Here is a 25,698-nt window from a genome sequence, read left to right as displayed (position 1 = left end):
TCAGCCGTCGCTGGCATGCCAGGTCGCGATGCCATGGACAAGACCAGAGGGTGAGGGCCGGAGAGCCGGTAGGAGCCCTGAGTCGCAATGCTCAGGCACCCCCCCTTTAACGCGCAAGCTGGGTTAGATGTCGAAACTCTACGTCCTCGGGTCCCGGCTCTCGAGCTGGTCTCAGCCGTCGCTGGCATGCCAGGTCGCGATGCCATGGACAAGACCAGAGGGTGAGGGCCGGAGAGCCGATAGGAGCCCTGAGTCGCGATGCTCAGGCACCCCCCTTTAAAGCCCAAGATTCTGACACCCAGGAGAAAAAGGCACCAAATAGCAAGCATGATGGGTCGAAAACATAGCCCTAAGGTAAACGCAAGAAGGGTACACGCCGCTGGGTCAGGCCCGAGCGACTTGGGGATGATGCTGCCCGAGGGGCGCCCCCAATAAGGTAAGGTAAGAACATGAAATAAAGGGGATACACGCCGCAGGGACGGACCCACGCGGCCTAGGAATAATGGGCCCTGAGGGCGCTCCCAGCCTGAAATGAAACTTGAAAGATGTCACCTGATGATGTTGGGGACGAAGGGGTGTTGGTGTAGCAGACTCGGTGGCTGCGGGAGCCGATCCTCACGAGCACCCAGGCCTAGGGGCCTCAGGAGGCTCCGGAGGCGCTGGCGGCTCCTCGCGGGCCATCTCCATCTCCGCCAGAGCTACGGAGTGCCTGACCTCTTGAGCCTCCAGGATGGCCCTCATGAGACGCTGGTGCGCAGCAGCCGCATTCGGCAAGCCGTAAGCCATGCGCACGTAGCTGTGGGCGGACCCTCGCAACGTCCCACTCGCGAGGGCCAGAGGCACTCTTGAGACACGGCTCGGGTGAGCCCTGGTATGTCGATGCAGACGCGTAGCCCACCATCCTCGCCTGGATGGGGGGCCACAGCGGGTAGGCGGCGGATGCCTCTCATGACCCTTGACTCCTGTAATTCCCGAATGGCCTTGCTGACGAACTCCTGAGGGTTCATCCCTCCTTGCCTTGCTCCTTCTTGAGGGAAACGTGCTTCGAAACACGCCTCCACGTGGTGCCCAAGCGCCTCCCTCATAACCTTGGCGAGGTCGGCGGCCCTCCAGGGAGAGCCCCCGAGCCCTGCCTGAGGAGGGCGCTGGGCGCGCTTCCCTATGCGATGGAAGGAGGTTCTCCCTGAGCAGGCGCGGGCCTTGAGGGGCCTGCCTCCTGAGGGGCCGGGCTGGACGATGTCTTCTTTTTCTTGGGGCGGCCTCAGGAGGCCTCCTGCCTCTGCGGTCCGGGTCTTCCAGCGATGCGGCCTGAAAGGCTCGCTCCAGGGAGCACACTGTGTCTCTCTCTTCGCAGGGCACCGTGATGACCCTGCCACTCCCTGGCATCTTGAGGACGTTGTAGCCGTGGTGGGTTACGGCCATGAACTTGGCCAGCGCCGGGTACCCGAGGATGGCGTTGTACGGCAGGCGAATGTGGGCAACGTCGAAGTCGATGAGCTCGGTGCGGTAGTTGTCGCGTGCCCCGAAGGTGACAGGAAGGCGGACCTGCCCAATCAGGACCGTGGAGCCGTCGGTGACTCCGGAGAAGGGCTTGGTTGGCTGAAGCTGACTGTATGGCACTTGGAGATTGTTGAACATTTCCACGGACAGGACGTTGAGCCCTGCCCCTCCGTCGATGAGGGTCCTAGTGACCAGCACATTGCTGATGATTGGGGAACAAAGCATCGGGAGGACTCCGGCTGTGGCCACGCACTTGAGCTGATCCGCTGAGCTGAACGTGATGGCGCATGCCGACCACCTGAGAGGGCGCGTGGCCTCGAGCTTGGGGAGGACTGCATTCACTTCGCAGGCGAACTGCTTGAAGATGCGCTGAGAGGCTGGGGCTTGAGCTCCTCCCAGGATGCAGGCGATCGCACGCGGTTCCTGGAAGCCCCTAGCCCCCTCGTCCTGATGACGGTCTTCATTTCTCCTTGGCTGCGGCGGCAGCGAAGGGAGGCTTGCGTTCCCTTGTGGGCGATCCTCGCGAGGCTGATCCCTCCAGCCTCCCTCGTGAGGTGGATCCTGCCAGCGATCCTCGCGAGGTTGGTCGCGCCACCCTTGGAATGGGCCGCGGTCTTCCCAACGTCCTGCGTTCCTTCCTCCTCCTCGGCCGTAGCCCCGATCGCTGCGGTCGGGACGTCTGCCGAACCTTCCTTCACACACGGCCCGGAGCCCTTGGCATTCATTGGTGTTGTGGGTGTGGAGGTCGTGGTACACGCAGCACCGACTGCCCTTGGAGGATTCGGGCTGATCTCTGCCCCGCTTGGTGTCTGGCTCGGCCGCGAGTACGGCAGCCCCCTTGCGCTTTACGTCCTTGGCCTTGGGCTTCTTCTCTTCTGGGTCCATGGTAGGCAGCTCGAGGAGGGAGAGGCATCCCTCCTTAGCCCTGGCGCACTTGGTCGCCATGTTGAACAGCTCCAAGGAGGTGCACAGGTCTTCATGCATCGCCAGCTCCTCCTTCATCTTGATGTCGCGCACACCGTCGGAGAAGGCAAAGATGATGGCCTCCTCCGTCACCTTGGGGATCTTGAGGCGCGCGTTGTTGAAGCACTGGATGTACTTCTGCAGGGTTTCCCCTGGTTGCTGCTTGATACGGCGCATGTCGCTCACGGCGGGTGGCCGGTCACGAGTACCCTGGAAGTTGGCGATGAAGCGGGTGCGCATCTCGTCCCAGGAGGAGATCGTGCCTGGAGCCAGGTTCAGGAGCTAGGTGCGGGCCCCGTCCTTGAGCGCCATGGGAAACCAGTTGACCATGACCTTCTCGTCCCCGTTGGCAGCCTCGATGCCCAACTCGTAGAGCTGGAGGAACTCTGCAGGGTCAGCCGTGCCGTCGTAGCGAGGGGGTAGGTCTGGCTTGAACTTGCCGGGCCACGCGACGCTGCGTAGCTCGGAGGTGAAGGCGTGGCAGCCCGCCGTGGCCACAGGGGGCCTTGGGCGACGGAGAGCTTGGTCCTGCGGGTCCCCATGCGCCGCGGCTGGGGGCATCCCAGGGTCTTGACGTGCTGGAACAACGAGCGCTCGGGCAGCTTCTCGAGGGCGAGGGACTTCTTGGCAGCTCTGCTCTTGCCGCGCTGGTGCCTGACGGAGTGGGTTCCGTCCAGGGGCCGTGCGCCTTGGGGCCAGGGCGCCTTCTTGAGGAGGAGGCGGCTGAGGCGCCCCAGGAGCTTCATTGCCCGCGCAGGGCGGGGCACGGTGCAGCGAGAAGGACAGCGGGGGAGCCCCCGGCAGCGCGGACGAGCTCGGCGACTCGGTCGAGCCACTCTTCGTAGACGTCGTCAATGGGGCGGTAGCGCAGGAGCTCGTTTGCTGCGATGAGCGCAGCTCGGGCCTCCATGGCCGCGTGGGGCACGCGTGATGAAGAACCAGCGGGGGTGAGCGAGGGTGTGGCAGTGCGGCCATCCTGCCTCATGGATGGATGCTGGGACGATGCTTGCTGTTCGTTCCCCTCCGGGCCGGTGGCGGCGTTGACGACAGGTGACGGGGAACGACGAGGGCGCCCGCCGACGGGAGCCGTCTGGGCGACATGGGAAGCGAGGGCGGCTCGGCGCTCGGCGCGAGCCCGACGAGCGTCAAACATGGATGCGATGGTCGGAGAAGAACGAGACGACGGAAGGCAAATTCTGGCGCACCCCTACCTGGCGCGCCAAATGTCAGATTTCAGGTTCCGGCAAACCCTTGAGGTTCGAACACTGGGGTGCGCGCGGATATTCTACCCTCTGCCAGCTTGCTCCTCGCCGAATCGCTAGGATCTGAACTACCAAACAGAGCAACACGAGAGACACGAGATTTATACTGGTTCAGGCCACCATTGTGGTGTAATACCCTACTCCGGTGTGTGGTGTGGTGGATTGCCTCCTAGGCAGATTATGAACAATACAAGGAAGAACAGCCTCGCAAGGGTCTGTTCTCGGCCGGTGCTACTTGGGTCTAGCTCTTGGATTCTCGATGCTAGATGCTTGATGCCTGTGTGTCTTCTAGATGCCCCTCCCCCGGGGGTGGCTAGTCCTATTTATAGGCAAAGGCCCTGGGCCTCTTCCCAAATATTGAGCGGGAAGGGTGCCAACAATTGGCCATTTTGAAGGGGAACAGGAGGTACACTTATCCTGACTAAAGTTGGTCCTCGCCTATCAAAGGCTCTGGTGGTGACGCCTGCTTGGGCTCCATAATGACTTCTTCCCTGCCGTTGGGCTGGTCTTGGTCTTGTTGCACCAAAATGGATGCCTTTGCTTGATGCCCTCGCCTGCGCTTGCCCCCTTTGCACCAAAGAGGAAAGGAGGACACTATGCGGGCTGGCGCCCGACTGGCGCCCTTGGTCGTCATGGCTTGCGTCATGGGCACCTCGCGAGGTACCCTGCCTTGAAGTCTCCGCCTCCTCGTGAGCCAGCCTGACGAGGCCGTGCCTGAGGAAGCTCCTTGCCGTCCGCCCCGCGAGGCTTGGCCCCTCGCGAGGGTCTTGAGCTTGTTTGATGAAGATGGGCTGTGCTGGGCCTTCTTTCGAGCCACGCCGTAGGCCGCAGGCAGGCAAGTCTGGGGACCCCCGTTCCCAGAACACCGACACCAATGACTTCTTGTTCTCCTTGGCCGAAGCCTTTGCATGCTGGAAGTTGCGCTTGAAGAGAGTATCATCGCGACACCTGAGTAATGATGAGGGATCGGCATTCTCAGGCTGAGGTCCTTAGACCATGCAGGGATAGAAACCTTGTGCAATAGCTTCAGCTCTGTTCTTGGGTTGAAGGCCTCGATAGAGAATATCACCCCAAGGACTCTTGATAGCATTCTTCTCTGCATATTCCTTGGTCACGAACTTGTACTTGAACCATTCTTCAGCCCAATAGCGTCGAATCCATTGGATTCGTGTCTTGCGCTGATGATAATTCTCTTCAGGATCTGTCTTGTAGAGCCCTGCTAGGTCATCAGGGAGATCTTTTGATGTTCCCCCTCGACGATGTCTGCCACCCTTCCTTACTGATTTCTCTGCAGCCATGAACTTCAAACTGAATGGCTTCGATACGTTCAAAGGCTTCAGAGACTTACGCTTGCTAGTCAAGCAAGAGGTGGCTTCGGGAGAATTAATGTGATGTTGTAAGTATTCTGCAAACGAATGCAGACTATGAGAACTAAGGGATTCTCCCACGGACATGTACCTGTGACAGCATTAGAGATGCGAGGGAAGGGGAAGAGGTCATATGCATTCTCAGAAGATTTTGAAGATAAATCAGTTTAAAGATATTGACCTGATGATGCGAAGACATTCACTTATATGTTGTGAGTTGGTTCTAGATTTGTACGAATCCGTGAATAAGTACAAGTGAGGAATCAAACTGGATATGAAATTTAAGTGAATAGACTAGGCAGTATGAGATGCAGACAGAATAGATCTAACATTGTGTAGGCAGAAACCACTTTTGGTAAATAGGATGAATCTTGAAGATCAAAAAGGTGGTAAAAATAGAGTTATAATTACCGCACGAAGAACTGCTAGATTAGATGAATAGGAGACCGAGCAGTTCAGCCCACCGTGCCCTAACTTGGCGACGGAGGACACCTACGGCGACGGCGGAGAGGACGATGTCCGCGGCCGGCGTGAGGACGGCGTCGGAGAAGTCGCGGCAGCTAAGCACTTCGTCGCCGGCGTCGTCGAGAGCTAGCGGTGGCACTAGGGTTTTGACGAGGTGGAGAGGTGGAAGAAGGATTTCTTTACCGCAAGGGACAAGTATTTATAAGTAGGTGTGCGGCACAGCGCAATTACGCTGGTGCCCCTGGCGGTTCACATCTGAGGGGCACGTGGCAAGCATGCAACATACTCAGAGTTGTCCCACGTTCCCACGCCCGCCAGGTATGTCGGATGGTTGTTTCGGCTTCTCCGGATTTCAACAATAAAGATGAGTTATTTAAAACAGACTTAATGTTTGTCTCTGTGCCTTCTGCTGACTAGGACGCAGAGAAGACATTCGACAGTTTCAATAGAATGCATATGATTTGGACAGATAGAGTTTGAGATTGAAAGCATAGAGAGGTTACGGTCCGATCACATTCACTTAGTTCAAAAGATTCAACTTGAAGACATAGCTATAAGTGAATGCTGTAGAGGACAGAACACTAGTATATATATATATATATATAAATATATATATATATATATATATATATATCAGAAGGCAATCAAATCATCATAATGAAGAAAATCATGAAGATAAATTGAAACTGAAGACAAACCAAATGCAAAGTCATTGCAAAAATAACGCCATGAGTGAAACACTTCAAACAGAGAAATTTGGTGGTGGCGTTACCCACCGTATAGGAAGTATTAGACCCAGACATGGCGCACAATTATCGTGGCGCTCCGAAGTCAAATTCCATGTTAATGTATTCACACTTAGAGTGTAAGTCTTCATTGATTGAAAATATACATTACTTCGTGTGTTGCACATCTAAGTCATCAACATGCATAAGTGTTAGGATGTGTGCCTGATCACAGGACATTAGAGGATTCCAAGATATTTAGCTCACACCGTAACTTGCAAAACCTTTTCTCATCCAAGGGCTTTGTGAAGATATCTGCCAGTTGCTCTTCAGTGTTGACATGAATGATGTCGATATCTTTCTTCATGACATGATCTCTGAGAAAGTGATGACGAATTTCAATGTGCTTTGTCTTTGAGTGCTGGACTGGATTGTTGGCTATCTTGATGGCACTTTTGTTGTCATAGAAGAGAGGTACTTGTTTCAGATTGATGCCATAGTCCTTGAGAGTTTGCTTCATCCACAGAAGCTGAGCACAACAAGATCCAGCAGCAATGTATTCAGATTCAGCAGTTGAGAGTGATACATAGTTCTGCTTCTTTGAAGACCAACAGACAAGTGATCGACCCAGAAAGTGACATGTGCCTGATGTAGACTTGCGATCCACCTTGTCACCAGCATAATCAGCATCCGAGAATCCAACCAAATCAAATTTTGAGCCCTTGGGATACCATAGTCCGAGTGTTGGGGTGTAAGCCAAATATCGAAGAATTCGCATCACAGCTAAGTGATGCGATTCCTTTGGTGCCGCTTGGAATCGAGCACACATGCAAACACTAAGCATAATATCTGTCCTAGATGCACATAGATAAAGTAAAGAACCAATCATGGAGCGGTATACCTTTTGATTGAACTCTTTACCATTGTCGTCGGGGCCAAGATGGTGTTTGGCTGGCATTGGCGTCGTGTAACCTTTGCATTCTTCCATTCCAAACTTCTTCAGACAATCTTTGAGGTATTTTTCTTGTGATATGAAGATGCCATTCCTTTGCTGACGAATTTGAAGACCAAGGAAGAACTTCAGCTCACCCATCATGGACATCTGATATTGCTCTTGCATCATGTATCCAAACTCATCAGTATACTTCTGGTTGGTGCAGCCAAAGATTATGTCATCCACATATATTTGGCACACAAACAGTTCACCATCATATGTCTTCGTGAAGAGTGTGGGGTCAAGGGATCCAGGTTTGAAGCCTTTGCTCTTCAGGAAGTCTTTGATCGTATCATACCATGCGCGAGGAGCTTGTTTGAGGCCATACAGTGTTTTCTTTAGCTTGTACACCATATCAGGATGTTTTGGATCTTCAAAGCCAGGTGGTTGAGCAACATATACTTCTTCTTCAATCTTGCCATTGAGAAATGCACTCTTCACATCCATTTGATATAGCAAGATGTTGTGATGATTAGCATAGGCTAGTAGTATGCGAATAGCTTGAAGCCTAGCCACGGGAGCAAATGTTTCATCGAAGTCAATTCCTTCTACTTGAGTATATCCTTGAGCCACAAGACGTTCTTTGTTTCTGACGACTTGACCATGCTCATCTTGCTTGTTTCGATATATCCATTTTGTTCCAATAATGTTATGCTTGCGAGGGTCAGGTCGCTTGACAAGTTCCCAAACATTGTTCAGCTTGAACTATTGAAGTTCTTCTTTCATAGCTTGAATCCATTCAGGTTCCATAAAGGCTTCAGCAACTTTCTTGGGTTCTGATATTGACACGAATGAAAAGTGCCCACAGAATTTTGCTAACTGTGTTGCTCTTGAGCGAGTCAGTGGACCAGGTGCATTGATGCTGTCAATTATCTTCTCAATTTGTACTTCATTTGCAACACGAGGATGAACTAGATGAAGACTTTGCTCTTGCTGATCATTATCATCATTGGGAGGATTATCTTCGGTCTGAGCATTGTCTTCAGGTTGGTTAGGTGCAGAAATGATAAGTTCCTCTTCAGGCTGTGCTTAAGAAGGCATGATTTCACCACTTCCCATCAGCTTGATAGATTCGCTGGGCGGAGCTTCATCTAGTGTACTTGGCAGGAGTTCTCTTTGTGAACCATTGGTTTCATCAAATCTCACATCCACAGTTTCGACGATCTTGTAGAGATAGAGGTTGAAAACTCTGTAGGAGTGCGAGTCCTTTCCATAGCCAAGCATGAAGCCTTCGTGAGCTTTAGGTGCAAATTTTGACTTGTGATGGGGATCCTTGATCCAGCATCTAGCTCCAAATACTCTGAAGTAGCTGACATTTGGCTTCTTGCCAGTAAGGAGCTCATAGGATGTTTTGTTCAGAAGCTTATGGATGTAAACACGGTTGATGATGTGACATGCTGTATCAATAGCTTCAGGCCAGAACTTTCTTGGTGTCTTGTACTCATCGAGCATTGTTCGAGCCATCTCAATGAGAGTTCTGTTCTTGCGCTCAATGATGCCATTTTGCTGAGGTGTGTATGGAGCAGAGAACTCATGAGTGATTCCCATTGTATCCAGATAAAGATCAAGTCCGGTGTTCTTGAATTTAGTGCCATTGTCACTTCTGATATGCTTGATCTTCATGCCATAATTGTTCATTGCTCGATTGGCAAAGCGTCTGAAGACATCTTGCACTTCAGTCTTGTAGAGAATTATATGCACCCACGTGTATCTTGAGTAGTCATCAGCAATGACGAAGCCATAGAGACAAGCAGTTGTTGTGAGGGTGGAGTAGTGAGTAGGTCCAAATAAGTCCATGTGTAGCAGCTCGAAGGGTTGAGATGTTGTCATGATTGTCTTCGAGGGGCGCTTTGCCCTAGTCATATTTCCAGCTTCGCAGGCACCACACAGATGATCCTTCTTGAACTTGACATCCTCGATGCCTATGACATGCTTCTTCTTGACGAGTGAGTGTAAGTTCCTCATGCCAGCATGCCCCAGCCTTCGATGCCAGAGCCAGCATTCTGAAGCTTTTGTAAGAAGACATACGGCAAGCTGTGGACCTGCTGAGAAATCTACCATGTATAGATCATCTTTTCGATACCCTTCAAACACTAGAGACTTGTCAGATTCCATTAGTACAAGGCAGCAATATTTTCCGAATAGCACAATCATGTTCAAGTCACAAAGCATTGAGACAGACATTAAGTTGAAACCAAGGGATTCAACAAGCATCACTTTATCCATGTGTTGATCATTTGAGATTGCAACCCTACCTAGACCCAATACCTTGCTTTTACCAGTGTCAGCAAATGTGATGTGACTTTTGTCGGATGGACGTAAGGTTGAGTCCATGAGAAGACTTCGATCACCAGTCATATGATTTGTGCATCCACTGTCCATAATCCATTCTGAAGCTTTTGGTGACATGCCCTACAGTGCAGTTAGGAGGATAGGCTTCACAAAGAGTGTTGTGAAGCATAGGCATTTGACACATACAAGGATTGTCACAGCTTAGATCAAAGTTAGGACACAGAGTATGACTAGTAAGCGATTCAGATGTGAAGTATATAGAAAGACATTTTATCATGCGTCCTTAATGTGTTTTAGGTCCCCAGCAATAGCATCGAACGCCATTGATTTCAGGCTGGAGACCTTTCTCTGCAAAAGAAAGTTAATTCTTCTTCGCCACCCACATCTTCAGGGGTGGCTTAGAAGCAATGAGTCTAAGTGCAGCATCTGAGAATTTTGGCTTTGGAGCCCTAGCAAATAGCCTTGCAGGAGATGAATGGTACTCATATGAATAAGCAGAAAAGTTCTTAGTTCTATGAACATAGCGGTTTGAAGACACACGCTCATATTCATGAGTCTGAGTATGATTTCCCTGCAAAACATTGGCGTTAGGGTGACTCAGGTGAGTCTTGTATCTGTATGAAGCCTTTCGGCCATATGAAGCTATGGGTCTGGGGTTTGTCTTCTTCCTTGGTGGTGTCATGATGACATTCACAGGAAGATTCTCAATGTACTTCTTAGGTACCCAGATCTTCTTCATAGGTGGTCCATTCCTGCAGTTAGTACCAATATACCTTGCAAACACTTCACCATTCTGATTCTTGAACAGCTTATAGTTTGCATCAAAGGATTCATCAATGATAATAGGGTTAGCGCAGGTAAAGCCAGATAAGGTGGATGGATCTACTGAAGGTTCCTTTGCAGCAACCCATGTGGTTTGGGGTACTGCTCAGGCTTCCAGTACGAGCCATCAACATTCATTTTCCTCTCGAACCCAACACCCTCTTTCGTAGGGTTTCGGTTCAGAATCTGCTTTTTAAGGACATCGTAGAGTGTCTGATGTCCCTTCAAACTTTTGTACATCCCTGTTTCAAGCAATGTCTTCAACCTAGCATTTTCATCAGCAATAGTAGTGGTATCCTCCTCAGAGGGGTTAGTTACCACATCAGTAGTTGAAGACAATGAAACAGTAGCAGCAGTGGAACATTCAGCAATAGTATCACGCTCAATGCATTTTAGACATGGTGGTTCAAACCCATCCTGAGCGGGACTGATCTGTTGAGCGCGAAGTGACTCATTCTATTTTTGAAGATCTTCATGAGCCACTCTCAATTTCTCAAGCTCTTGTTTCCTTTGAAGATAATCATAGGAGAGCCTTTCATAAGTAGTTGAGAGCGTTTCATGATGACTTTCAAGTTCTTGGTACTTAGCATGAAGATTTTTTATGTCTTCAACTAAGGACTGTGAACATGTCATTTCTGCATCCAACAGGTCATCGCTTTTGTCTAACAGTTTTTGAGTATGTTCCATAGCCTTTTGTTGTTCAGTTGCAATTTTTGCAAGTGTTTTGTAGCTAGGTTTGGATTCACAATCAGAGTCATGTTCACTAGATGTTTGAAAGTAAGCATCACGTGATTTTACCTTGGCACCACGTGCCATGAAGCAGTAGGTGGGAGTAGGATCATCTTCGTCATCAGCTTCAGCGTTGGTGTGGAAGTCATTGTCTTCAGTGTTGAAGATGGACTTGGCAACATAGGCCGTAGCTAGAGCCAGACTTGCAACACCAGGGTCGAACTCCTCTCCAGACTCCACCTCCGCCTCCTCAGAAGTAGACTCCTCCTCTAAATCCATTTCCTTGCCAACAAAGGCACGAGCCTTGCCAGATGAGCTCTTCTTGTGTGATGAAAACTTGGAAGAAGACTTAGAAGAAGACTTTGAGGATATCTTCTTCTTCTTGTCATCAGAATCATATTCCTTGCTCTTCTTCTTCTTCTTCTCATTGTCCCACTATGGACACTCAGATATGTAGTGACCAGGTTTCTTGCACTTGTGGCAGGTTCTCTGCTTGTGGTCATTGGTGGAAGCTTCATCATTTCTTGAGCTGGATCGTGAAGACTTTCTGAAGCCTTTCTTCTTAGTGAACTTCTGGAACTTCTTCACAAGCATGGCAAGTTCCTTTCCAATGTCTTAAGGATCATCAGAACTGCAATCAGATTCTTCTTCAGATGAGGAAACAACTTTTGCCTTTAATGCACGAGTTCGGCCATAGTTGGGACCATAGATATCTCTTTTCTCAAAAAGCTGGAACTCATGTGTGTTGAGCCTCTCAAGTATATCAGATGGATCGAGTGTCTTGAAGTCAGGACGTTCTTGTATCATGAGGGCAAGGGTGTCAAAGGAGCTGTCAAGTGATCTCAGTAGTGTCTTGACGATTTCATGCTTGGTAATCTCAGTTGCGCCAAGAGCTTGAAGCTCATTTGTGATGGCAGTGAGGCGATCGAATGTGAGCTGGACATTTTCATTGTCGTTTCTCTTGAAGCGGTTGAAGAGGTTGCGAAGAGCACTGATCCTTTGATCTCTCTGGGTTGAGACGCCTTCGTTGACCTTGGATAGCCAGTCCCAGACCAGCTTTGACGTTTCCAGAGCACTCACACGGCCATACTGTCCTTTGGTCAGATGACCACAGATAATGTTCTTGGCAGTAGAGTCCAGTTGAATGAACTTCTTGACATCAGCAGGGGTGACACCTTCACCAGATTTGGGAACGCCGTTCTTGACGACATACCAGAGGTCGACATCAATGGCTTCAAGATGCATACGCATCTTATTCTTCCAGTAGGGATATTCAATTCCATCGAAAACGGGGCAAGCAGCGGAGACTTTGATTATCCCTGTAGTCGACATAGCTAAAACTCCAGGTGGTTAAATCGAATCACACAGAACAAGGGAGTACCTTGCTCTGATACCAATTGAAAGTGCTAGTATCGACTAGAGGGGGGTGAATAGGCGATTTTTATGAAAGTCTTCAAAACATGATAGTTTCAAAGACAAACAGCAGAAATGACCTAATTGATATGCAGCGGAAGATAAACTACAATAAGCAAACCATAGTCAAGTATGCAATGATGTGAAAGCACAGGACTATTAGCAGCTAAGTAGTAAGGATCGGGATGGAAGATAGTATGAAGCCAATCAATAGTAGTAGTCAAGCAATGAAGTCAAACAGGTACGACAGATAGGCAATGACTTCACGAAGACAAACTTAAGTAAAGGAAGGGAGAGGATAGAACCAGTCACTTGTTGAAGACACAGGATTTGTTGGACCAGTTCCAGTTGCTGTGACAACTGTACGTCTGGTTAGGGAGGATGATATTCAACTCATAAGATAGCATCTTCACCTTATTCCCCTAGAGCTAAGGACACACAGTCCTCGCCCAATCACTCTGGTAAGTCTTCAAGGTAGACTTCCAAACCTTCACAGACTTCGTTCACCGGCAATCCACAATGACTCTTGGATGCTCAGAACGCGATGCCTAACCGGCTGGAGGATTCACAGTCCTCAAGTGTAATAAGTCTTCAGGTCACACAGACAGAAAGACTTCAGTGATGCCTAACACTCTTTGGCTCTGGGTGTTTGGGATTGGTCCTCGCAAGGATTTCTCTCTCTCAAAGGCTTCGAGGTGGGTTTCTCTCAAACGACAAAAGCCGTGCACTAACTCTAAGCAGCCACCAATTTATGGTGTAGGGGGTGGGCTATTTATAGCCACTGGGCAACCCGACCTGATATGTTCGAAATGACCCTGGGTCACTAATGAACTGACACGTGTTCCAACGGTCAGATTTCAAACACACACGGCAACTTGACTTGGGCTACAAGAAAAGCTGACTCATCCAGCTCTGGATAAGATTTGCTCTCATTGTCTTCGCTCGAAGACATAGGATTTGGCTTGAGCATCACTTCAGTCATTCTGACTTAGTTCACTTGGACCCCACTTAACAGTACGGTGGTTCCTATGACTCAACAAAGAAGAAAAGGAAACAGCGAAACAACACAGTCTTCGCGCTCCATAGTCTTCACTCAATGTCTTCTCATGTCATAGTCTTCAACATGAATATCTTCACATACCACCATTGTCTTCAATGTCTTCATACATTTTAGGGGTCATCTCCGGTAGGTAAACCGAATCAATGAGGGACACTACCTGCGTTATCCTGCAATTCTCACAAACGCATTAGTCCCTCAACCAACTTTGTCGTCAATACTCCAAAACCAACTAGGGGTGGCACTAGATGCACTTACAAGTATAAACTCTGTGTCTCTTGTGTTGTTCCTTTCGTAGTTTAGATCCTAGTGATTCGGCAAGGAGCAGGTAGGTAGAGGGCGAAATCTCCGCGCGCACCCTAGTGTTCGAACCTCAAGGCTCTGCCGGAACCCGAAATCCGACATTTGGCACGCCGGGTAGGGGGCTCCGGAGTCCGTCTTCCGTCGCCCTGTTCTTCTCCGACCGTCGCATCCATGTCTGACGCTTGTCGGGCTCGCGCCGAGCGCCGAGTCGCCCTCGCTTCCCGCGTCGCCCATACGACTGCCGTTGGCGGGCGCCCTCGTCGTTCCCCGCCACCTGCCGTCAACGCCGCCACCGGCCCGGCGGGGAACGAGCAACAAGCATCGCCCCAGCATCCCTCCGTGGCCTCTTGGGAAGAGCCTCGCGGCCTCTTCCTCGCCCACCACGCCGCGCCGGCCTCCCCGGTCGTCGCGGCCCTCCTGGGCGGCTCGCAGGCGCCACCCTCCAGTCGCCACGTCAAGCCGTTCGTCCGCCGGGTCAGCGCCGCCTCCACGCGGCAAGGGGCTCCCCCAGACCGGTCGGAGCCACAGGAGAACCACCACCATCTGCCAGGTGGCTGTCACCAGGACTCTCATCGACGGCGACGCAGGCCTCAGCGTGCTCTCAGTTGAGGCCTTCAACCTCCTCCGCATACCCCGGGAGTGGCTGCAGCCCAGCCGGCCCTTCTCGAGCGTTGGGGGCGGGTCATCCAGCTCCTTGGGACAGATCCGGCTCCCAGTAACTTTCGGCACCTACGACAATTTCCGCACAGAGCAGGTCGATTTCGATATCGCCCCCATCGGCCTCCCCTACAACGCCATCCTCGGCTATCCAGCACTGGCCCAATTCTTGGCCGCGACTCACCCGGCGTACAACCTCATGAAGATGCCCGGGAGTAGCGGTGTCCTCACCGTGCCTGGGGACACCGGGGATGCGCTGCAAGCGCTCAAGCTCGCCTTCAAGACGGCGGCGTTGGCACAGCCCGCCAACGCAGGGACCCCCGAGCCCAAGGGGGCTGCACCAACCAAGAAGAAACACTTGTTCACCCAAGACAAGGCGGAGACCAAGCAGATACCCGTTGACGAGGACGGGTCCACTAACGCCACTTTCACCATAGGCGCCAACCTCGGACCCGAGCAGGAGGAAGCCTTGGTCAAGTTCCTGCGCGCAAACAAGAAGGTATTCGCCTGGGATCCCGATCAGTTGGCAGGGATCCCACGGGGCGTAATCGAGCACCACCTCAACGTGTGCCCCAATGTGCGCCCCGTGAAGCAGAAAGCGAGGCGGCAGTCCACTGAAAAGCAGGCCTTCATCGTCCAGGAGACCCGCAAGCTAGAAGCCGCAGGGGTCATTCGCGAGGTCCGATATCCAGATTGGTTGGCCAACCCTGTGGTTGTGCCAAAGAAGGGAGGGAAGGAATGCATGTGTGTCGACTTCACCGACCTCAACAAAGCATGGCCGCAAGATCCGTTCCCGCTCCCTCGCATCGATCAGATCGTCGATTCCACCGCTGAGTGCGACCTGTTATGCTTGTTGGATGCCTTCTCCGGGTATCACCAGATCAAGATGGCGGTGGAAGACGTGGAGAAGACGGCCTTCCTGACCCCGTGTGGGGTGTACTGCTATACATGCATGCCGTTCGGACTGTGCAACGCGGGGGCAACCTTTCAGCGGCTCATGCACATCACCTTGGGCCCGCAACTCGAGAAGAATGTGGAAGCTTACGTCGACGACATTGTAGTGAAGTCTCGCGAGGCCAAGACCCTAATACAAGACCTGGAGGAAACCTTCGCAAGCCTCAACGCAGTAAGCCTGAGGATCAATCCGGAGAAGTGTGTGTTTGGAGTCCCCTCGGGCAAGCTTTTGGGCTTCCTCATGTCCCACCGAGGCATCGAGGCCAACCCAGAAAAGGTCAAGGCAGTCGAGGACATGAGCCCGCCAAAGACCCTCAGAGAGATGCAGAAGCTCACTGGGCGCGTGACTGCACTAGGGCGCTTCATCTCCAGGTTAGGGGAGCGAGCGCTGCCTTTCTTCCAGCTGATGAAGAAAAAGGGGCCCTTTGAATGGACCAAAGAGGCTAACAAGGCGTTCCAAGATCTCAAGAGATACCTAACCAGCCCTCCAGTGATGGTGGCCCCACGCCCTCAAGAGCCCTTGATACTCTACCTCGCCGCCACTCCCTACTCCGCCAGCGCGGCTCTGGTGGCGGTTAGGGAGGAGCGTCGGACCAAGGCCACGGCAGCTACCCGTGTCAAGGCAAAGCAGGACCAAGAAGGGCTCGTAGAGATCACTACCACGGCTGAGGAGGATCAGCCGTCGCAGCGGAGCGCACAGGGAACGGAAGAGGTCCTTCCCCCAGGCAACCAGCTTCAGGAGGCTCCCCCGCCTCAGGAGGCGCCACGGCCTCCGGAGGACGTTGCCAACACCGACGCTCCAAGCCTCGTCGAGCACCCAGTGTACTTCGTCAGCACAGTATTGCAGGATGCAAGGGCACGGTACCCCATGCCCCAGAAACTCCTCCTCGCGCTACTGGTGGCCTCGCGCAAGCTGCAGCACTACTTTCAGGGTCACCCTATCAAGGTTGTCTCGGCATACCCCTTGGAAAGGGTGCTCAGGAGCCCAAACTCAGCCGGAAGGGTCGCCGAGTGGAACATTGAACTGCAAGCGTTTTAGCTCGAATTCAGCACGACCAGAGTCATCAAGGGGGCCGCGCTAGCGAATTTCGTGGCCGAATGGACGGAGGCACCGGGCCTCAAGGCCGGCGAGGATCGATCCCTCTCCCAGGAAGCGAGGCGCCAGAAGGCTGGGTCATGTACTTCGACGGAGCGTTCTCCAGGCATGGCGCTGGGGCTGGGGCGGTGCTCATATCTCCTACTCAGGACAAGCTCTATTACGCCGTGCAGCTTTGTTTCCAGCAAGGCAAAAAGGTCTCCAACAACATAGCGGAGTATGAAGGTCTGATAGCAGGCTTGAAGGCCGCGGCTGCCCTAGGGGTAAAGCGCCTTACCATCAAGGGCGATTCGCAGCTCCTCGTCAATTTCTCCAACAAAGTGTACGAGCCAAAAGATGAGCACATGGAGGCCTACCTTGCGGAGGTCCGCGGGATGGAAAAGCAGTTCTGGGGGTTGGAGTTGCAGCATGTGCCCCGTGGCACCAATCAGGAGGCCGATGACATCGCCAAACGAGCATCCAGGCGGTTACCTCAGGAGCCTGGCGTCTTCGAGGAGCGGCTCTTCAAGCCCTCGGCCATGCCATCACTATCAAACACGACGCAGCCCCGGGAGGAGCTCCGCCAGCCACCAGCCTCGGGAGCTCTGGTCTGTGGTCCAGCCTCAGGAGCGCACCTGCTCCTGACGATGGAGCCTCAGGAGGGGTGCTGGGTCACAGAGCTCCGGAGTTACTTGGCGCAAGGGACCCTGCCGGAGAAGGAGGAGGAAGCGGAGCGTGTGGCGCGGCAAGCCACAGCGTACTGTATCAGGGATGGAGAACTCTACCGGAAGCGACCAAACAATGTATCCCTATGCTGCATATCCAGGGAGCAAGGGAAAGAGCTGTTGGCGGATATACACGGTGGAGACTGCGGGCACCACTCGTCATCACGGACCCTCGTGGGCAACACATTCCGCAGTAGCTTCTACTGGCCTACTGCGCTCAATGACGCTGTCGAACTAGTGAAGGCTTGCGAAGCCTGCCAATTCCATGCCACGCAGATCCATCAGCCGGTAGGAGGTCTGCAGACTATACCCCTCTCGTGGCCATTCGCAGTCTGGGGGCTGGATATCCTTGGCCCGTTCCCTCAGGCACCGGGGGGCTATCGCTACCTCTACGTCGTCGTGGACAAGTTCACCAAGTGGGCCGAGGTGGAAGCCGTCCGCACCATCCCTGCGGGTTCAGCGGTCAAGTTCATCAAGGGCATCGTGAGCCGGTTCGGGGTGCCGAATCGCATCATCACCGACAACTGTTCGCAGTTCACAAGTAACCTCTTCAAAACGTACTGTGCTAACCTTGGAACACAGATATGCTACGCTTCGGTGGCGCACCCCCGAAGCAACGGCCAGGCTGAGCGGGCCAACGCGGAGGTCCTGAGGGGCCTCAAGACCAGGACATTCAAGAAGAAGCTGGAGGCCTGCGGCAGAGGTTGGTATGATGAGCTTCAGTCCGTGTTGTGGTCCATCCGCATGACCGCAACCAAGTCGACTGGGGAGACCCCGTTCTTCCTGGTCTATGGAGCTGAAGCGGTCCTCCCTCACGAGGTCAGACGTCGTTCCGCACGGGTCCTGGCGTTCGACGAGGCGCAGCAGGACGCCATGCGGGGGATGGACCTCGTGCTGGGGGAGGAGCGTCGCCGAGAAGCCACGTTGCGAGCGGCGAGATACCAACAAGCCCTGCGGCGATACCACTGCCGCAACATCCGCCCCAGAACTCTTGAGGTAGGGGACCTCGTGCTCAGGCGGGTTCTCTCCAGGGAGGGACTGCATAAGCTCTCTCCCATGTGGGAGGGCCCGTTCAAGGTTGTTCATGTTTCCAGGCCCGGCTCCGCGCGCTTGGAGACTCAGGAGGGGGTGCCAGTCCAGAATGCGTGGAACATCCAGCACCTCCGGAGGTTTTACCCTTAAAAGGCCCAGAGCCTGTGAAGAAGGCGAATGCCTGTGAAGACTATCTTTTTGGAAAAGGCCCAGAGCCTGTGAAGAAGGTGAGTGCCTGTGAAGACCATCTTTTTGGAAAAGGCCCAGAGCCTGTGAAGAAGGCGAATGCCTGTGAAGACTATCTTTTTGGAAAAGGCCCAGAGCCTGTGAAGAAGGCAAGTGCCTGTGAAGCTGTCGCATTTCGGAAAAGGCCCGGAGCCTGTGAAGAGGGCCAATGCCCGTGAAGCATGCTTCCCCGAAGAAAGGCCCGGAGCCTGTGAAGAGGGCCAATGCCCGTGAAGCTTGCTTCCCCGAAGAAAGGCCCGGAGCCTGTGAAGAAGGCCAATGCCTGTCAAGCTCGCCGCCCGTGACACTCTCACGTAATAATGAGTTGGGGTTGTACACGCCCCGGAGTCTCAGAAGCGCCGGCCTCAGGCCCTGGGGCTCCCTCCCACGCCCAGTGGCAGCACTTAGCTCCGCGCTGGTGAGAAGACATCGAAGACTAGACTAGGTGCCGGACATGGCTTTTTCATTTGCTTTCTGCAGTTGGCTATTTCATTCTCATTTTAAGTTTTATTGAAACTATTGCCGTCTTTTGACTTATGGCTCTTCGACCTTTTCGCCCTCCTTTTCTCTTGCGCAAGGTCTCACGAGGGAGCAGGCTGAGCGCCCTCGCGAGTGTTTCTGTCCTTAACGTTCAAGGTTTCACAACCCGGGTCCACCACAGGAGCACCACTCTAGTACGTGCCTCGCGGGCACCGCGACATGAATACAGGACCTGGGTCGGTCGCCCCCACGGCCGAGGCTGGGGATTACCTACGCGCAGGCGTGCGGCCAGAAGGAACAATACCAAAATAACGGAAACAGTACGATGATTAACAGCGGTAACCCAAACACGCCCCCACGGGGCCCCACACTACTGTCTTTTTGCGCAGGAAAAAGGAAAAGAAAGGACAAATCAGGTGAAGCTCGCCCTACACTGGCCCTCAGGGAAGACTCGATCCGCCTCCGGAGCTCAGGCTGACTCCCTCTCGTGCTTCACCGAGGCGCGACGGCGGGCAGACCCGCTACCACCCTCCAAGCAGGCACGACGACGTGGAGGCTGACCGCGGCCGCTGCTAGAAGAGTCGCTGCCCGAAGAAGAGCCAGTGAAGCTTGAGGAACCCTGGGCGCCGCCAACCACGCGCACGCTGTCCTCTCCGTCCTCGCCGGGGCTGGGTCCCCGACCGCGGTCGTCGTCTTCAGGGCAGCAGCCTGCGCGGCGACCATCTTCCCCAAACACCCTCACGTAGAGGGTGGCGTCGCCATCAAACTTGAAGTGCAGGGTGCACCGACGGCTCAGGCCATGCGAGCGGGCAAACGTCTGCCAGCCGCGGGTCAAGGCCAGGCTCCCGGCTGCAGAGACCTCTAGCGAAGCCCACGAGGCCCAGCTACAGCAGCCATCCGCCTGGAGCCAGAGGCCGCCCGGGGCACCAGCCGGGAGCTCACCTAGGAGGAAGCAAGGGAGCTGAAGCCGGGCGCTAGTCGGCTCCGCCGCCCACACAACAAACTCCGGCAGCACCTCCGCAGAGTGGAAGCGCGGCCTAGGGGGTCGCACAGCTGAAGCACGCCCCCCGGCCGCGGCCAGCCGCCCGTCACCACGCGGGAAGTCACCTCCGCGACCGCGGGGAGCCGCCGCGGAGGCCACAGGGTGTTTGCGAGGGCGGACTCGACCGCGCTTGGGCGGGGGAGAGGCAGACTCGACCTGGCGAGCCTTCCCTTTCTCTGCGGCCGAGAACTTCCTTGGCGGAGCCATGAAGAAGAAGGAGAAGCAAGAGGGGATAAACTGGAATGGCACACGACGTGTCGTACTTAAAGCCAGAGGAGGCCAACCGCCGACCTCCACGATCGCAGGTAATCATGACTCGCTTTGCATGCAGGGACTTGTCAATTCGTGCAGTTGCCAAGGCGTCATGGGGAAGCGGAGACGCCCTGGTCCAATCAACGGCCACGCGGCGCCCAAGGCCGCAGGCTGTTAGGGCCCGCGGTGCTTTGCACTTGCCCTTTCGCCTCTCTGTTCGGCCAAGTCCGGGCGCGCCTTGGGCCCGGGGGCTACTGTCGGTGTTCTGGGAACGGGGGTCCCCAGACTTGCCTGCCTGCGGCTTGCGGCGTGGCTCAAAAGGGGGCCCAGCACGGCCCATCTTCATCAACACAAGCTCAAGACCCTTGCGAGGGGCCAAGCCTCGCGGGGCGAGCGACAAGGAGCTTCCTCAGGCACAGCCTCATCAGGCTGGCTCACGAGGAGGCGGAGAGTTCAAGGCGGGGTACCTCGTGAGGTGCCCATGACGCAAGCCATGACGACCAAGGGCGCCAGTCGGGCACCAGCCCGCGCAGTGTCCTCCTTTCCTCTTTGGTGCAAAGGGAGCAAGCGCAGGCGAGAGCATCAAGCAAAGGCATCCATTTCGGTGCAACAAGACCAAGACCAGCCCAACGGCAGGAAGGAAGTCATTGTGGAGCCCAAGCAAGCGTCACCGCCAGAGCCTTTGACAGGCGAGGACGAACTTTAGTCAGGATAATTGTACTCGATGTTCCCCTTCAAATTGGCCAATTGTTGGCGCCCTTCCCGCTCAATATTTGGGAAGAGGCCCAGGGCCTTTGCCTATAAATAGGACTAGCCACCCCCAGGGTAGAGGCAGCTGGATAGACCCTCACCTGAATCAAGAGAGAAAGAGTAGAGAGAGCGACTGAACTCCTCCTAGCAGTTCATCGCACCAGCCAAGAACAGACCCTCGCGAGGCTGTTCTTCCTTGTATTGTTCATCATCAGCCCAAGAGGCAATCCACCACACCACACACTGGAGTAGGGTATTACACCACAATGGTGGCCTGAACCAGTATAAACTCTGTGTCTCTTGTGTTGTTCCTTTCGTAGTTTAGATCCTAGCCATTCGGCGAGGAGCAGGTAGGTAGAGGGCAAAAATCTCCCCACGCACCCCAGTGTTCGAACCTCAAGGGTCTTCCGGAACCCAAAATCCGACACAAAGGCATACCCAATTAATGCACACATCTAGGGGGAGCCCGTCTATTTTTTTAGATCTTGGGATTGCGTGTTAATATGTTATCTTATCACATCCTTGTGCAAATCATGTGTTCTCATCAATCCACCAAAAGGGGGATATTGTTAGGGCATATTTCTCCCTCAGTGGTTTTGGTGATTGATAACAATGCTTTTGTGGACTAATCGTGTGCATTGAGCATTTCAGATAATCTTTCATATGGCATAAAGACGATTTGAACCCCTCAGGATATTTATGAAGACTGTGTTTTTCTTATGTTTCATTTTCGGTGGACTTGAGTCATAGGATCATCGTACTATTAAGAGGGGGTCCGCTTCAGAAAGGTTTGGGTGGAATCAACATGTACACTATCTCCTTGCACCCTCTTTCTTTCCCTCTCATGAGCTTGTCCCCACTTTTTGCTTGGACCTTGTTAGGACAGCCCTAAGTGATAGCACCGCTCTGCCGCGTAGTAGTACTGCTCTAGCAGTACTGCAGCCGTGCAGTGCTGCTCCTACTTCTGCCTGTCTTGAGGGTTCTGTAAACAGGCGGTAGTAGAGCACTAGAGCGGCAGTTATGTGCGGTAGTACAGCTCCTGCAGTACTACGGAGCCTAACTATCTCTGTACTACCGCGGGCTTACTAAGCTCTCTCAGGCTAAGCGAAAGTACCACCGCTCGCCACGGCAGTATCGCTCCAGCGGAACTACCGTTGGCTTGTGCTACGGGAGTACTGCCGGTGTCAAAACCGGCGGATCTCGGGTAGGGGGTCCCGAATTGTGCGTCTAGGGCTAATGGTAACAGGAGGCAGGGGACACGATGTTCTACCCAGGTTCAGGCCCTCTCGATGGAGGTAATACCCTACTTCCTGCTTGATTGATCTTGATGATATGAGTATTACAAGAGTTGATCTACCACGAGATCGTAGAGGCTAAACCCTAGAAGCTAGCCTATGATTATGATTGTTGTTGTCCTAGGGACTAAACCCCCCGGTTTATATAGACACCGGAGGGGGCTAGGGTTACACAAAGTCGGTTACAGAGAAGGAAATCTACACATCCGAATATCCAAGCTTGCCTTCCATGCAAAGTAGAGTCCCATCCGGACACGGGACGAAATCTTCAATCTTGTATCTTCATAGTCCAACAGTCCGACCAAAGTATATAGTCCGGCTGTCCGAGGACCCCTTAATTCAGGACTCCCTCAATAGCCCCCGAACTAGGCTTCAATGACGATGAATCCGGCGCGCAGATTGTCTTCGACATTGCAAGGAGGGTTCTTCTCCAAATCCTCTAGAGCATTGTTGTAATGAGCAGTGTCCGGCTCCTCATCAATGTCGCGCTCCTCGGCTTCTGCGCTTTAATAATGGTTGTTTCCACGTGTCGAGCGAATGTGAGAAGTCGGGGCATTTTTACATTTGCCACCCCAACCATGCAGGTAAATCATCTATAAAAGAGATGGGGATTCTCAGATCCAAATCACACCATCTCCTCCCAGCGAGTGTTCATCGGAGCATGCCCGGACAAATCCATACCACCATGGCCTGTCGCCGCGGTTCCTCTCATTCCTGTAGCAATAAGCCAGGTGATTGGGAGAGATGTTCTATTCCCCACAGCCGACTAGTAGAGTTGCAGACCAAAGGGTTTCTCCCACCTGCATACATGGTCCCCGTCCGAGCTGGACTAGCCACTTATAATGGCGGGGAGCAAGTGGAGAGCTTTACAAACCCATCCAAGGGAGAGAAGGTGTGCTTTGTCCCCTACTTGCTGAGGGGGCTCGCATTTCCAATCCATCCTTTCCTCCGCGGGCTCCTGGAGTTTTACGGCCTCCAGCTGCACAGCTTTACCCCAGCCTCCATACTGCATATCGCAGGCTACGTCGCCTTCTGCGAGCTTTTTCTGGGCTGCGAAGCTCATTTCGAGTTGTGGAAGAGGTATTCTGCCTAGTACCCTGTACCCAAAAGTGGTCGGTATTTCAAGTGGGCGGAGCCGAAATATGGCGCATCGCCGGGACCGGATATCTATCCGACACCCCGAAGAAAACATTCGAGGACTGGCCATCAGAATGGTTCTACGTGGAGGACGTCCCTCTTCCAGACCCTGTTCGGAAGGGCCTTCCCGAGTTTGTAGATGCCCCATTGAAGAAACGCCACAGCTGGCGCCCCAGGAGCCCCCAGGAGGAAGATAACAGAGAGATCCTTTTCCTGATGGACAAGGTAAATACAATGGCCAAATCAAGGCTGACAACTAATTGAAGTTATGTCCATATGCATAATGTACGGAGTGCAGCCACTTCAATATCGGGGAAAACCCATGTGGCACTTCAATGGAGAAGATGATGCCACCCGCTGCGGCCGTAAAGGACTGGATTCTCCCGCCGCTCTGGCGAAGATACTGTCCGATTTGTTCAAAGGGGAAGAGGAGGAGTTCATCCATATCAAGCCACAGGATGGATTCTCTATGTACAACCCCCCAAGCTGGGTGAGTCACTATTTTTTATTCCAATCTTTCCCACATTTTTAGCATAGATGTTTTAATTCGTCAATTCATATCAAGAACTGCGAAGGGCTATGAAGGATGTTCACAGCCCACCTCCACAGCCAGAGGACCCTAACCGGGCTCTCGACCCCGGACTCGAAGAAGATCCGGACACGTTTGTGGAGCTTGTCGACAGGACATTTTACCAGTTGAGCTACGATGGTGTGATGGTGGCCATTATAGCCGATTAATCTGGCTTACTCCCTGTATACCAGGTAAGCAAAGCCACAGTCCCAACTTCCAAAAAGGATCCCCTCTTTACACTTCACCCACCGCACATGAATTACGTCTTACAGGGAAGACCATCAGGGCGCCAAGCTGAACCCGTGGTGACTCGCCAACAAGGGGCACTGAAGCCGGGTAGGCTTAAAAGAAAGGCGGTCAGGACCGAGACGCCGTTGCAAAGGTATGTTTAAAAACCTGCCACACAGTTATCATTGTTAAAATATAACGATGTCTTCTGCCTTCTGACAGAAAGAGTGCTCGTTGGGCTGCATCCGAAGAGCCTGCCGGTCACGCTTCCACCAGCCGGACTCTGAGGCCGGACTCAAGGGCGGAGGTCAACACGGACGATCCTCCTACAGAGGATGCGGATAGATTTTCCGCTACCAACTACGAAGTGGAGAGCGCCATAAATCATATGCGCCGATGGGCCACACTACGCGACCCTAATTTCTCTAAAGAGGCATTCGACGCCTTCAACTCAGGGGACACATACATCCGGGCCGCTCAAGGTGGCCTAGCCAGGGCCACGGACCAGTACGTGAAGGATATACGGATAAGTAAATTTGATGAGTGTATATATCAGTAGCCCCTGAGACTTGAAACAGTTGGCACAACCGATTTAAGGAACCTTGTGTGCATAGGTTCTGACAGAGAAGAATACCCAGCTATCCAAAGAACTGATTTAAGGATCCTCGTAGTTGAGCCGCAACCGCCCATGATGGAGGAGTCTACGAAGGCCACATCTGGTAATATTTGCATAATGTCATGGTATATACCAGTTAAGTATTCGGCAAGAATGTGATTCTAACAAGGGAACTTGCAGAAAATCCTGGAGGCAATTCGGAGATGGTACCGGAGGATGAGCAACATGTTCGGCGACAGCTGAAGGCTGGCTAGCGTGTGCTTACCAAGGTTATAAAGGAGAAAAATATTCTCCAGGACGCGAACGTCCGGCTGGACGTCGAATTAAAGGATGTTCGGGCCCAGCTTGCTGACTTCGTAAAGGAGAATAAGATGCTTCGACGCGGCATATTCAATAAGTGCTCTGACAAACCATTATAAAGTTTGGCGAAGAAGCGTGCTAACAAAATTTTGTCTGTAGGCATGCTGACTGGTCGTCCTAAAGAAGAGATGCCCGGATCTGCAGGCGATCTTCTACCCGAGCTCTTACAACTGCACGAACAAGTTCGGCAGGTGATGCGGGACATTGCCCAAGCCTTGTGGCCATCCGCCTTCCTGCCCGGAGGCATGGGGGAGCTTATGGAGATGCTCAAGGGAGCACGGTAGTGCTTCCAATTGTGGAAGATATCAGCCTGCCAACAGGGAGCAAGGGAAGCCTGGGCCATGGTGAAGACACGATACACCAAGGCTGACCCGAACCACATGGCCGAGGTCGGACCTGTAGGGTCA

The sequence above is a fragment of the Triticum dicoccoides genome, chromosome 1B (assembly GCF_002162155.2).
Source record: "Triticum dicoccoides isolate Atlit2015 ecotype Zavitan chromosome 1B, WEW_v2.0, whole genome shotgun sequence".
Lineage (NCBI taxonomy): Eukaryota > Viridiplantae > Streptophyta > Magnoliopsida > Poales > Poaceae > Triticum > Triticum dicoccoides.
Note: the sequence above shows the minus strand (reverse complement) of the source record.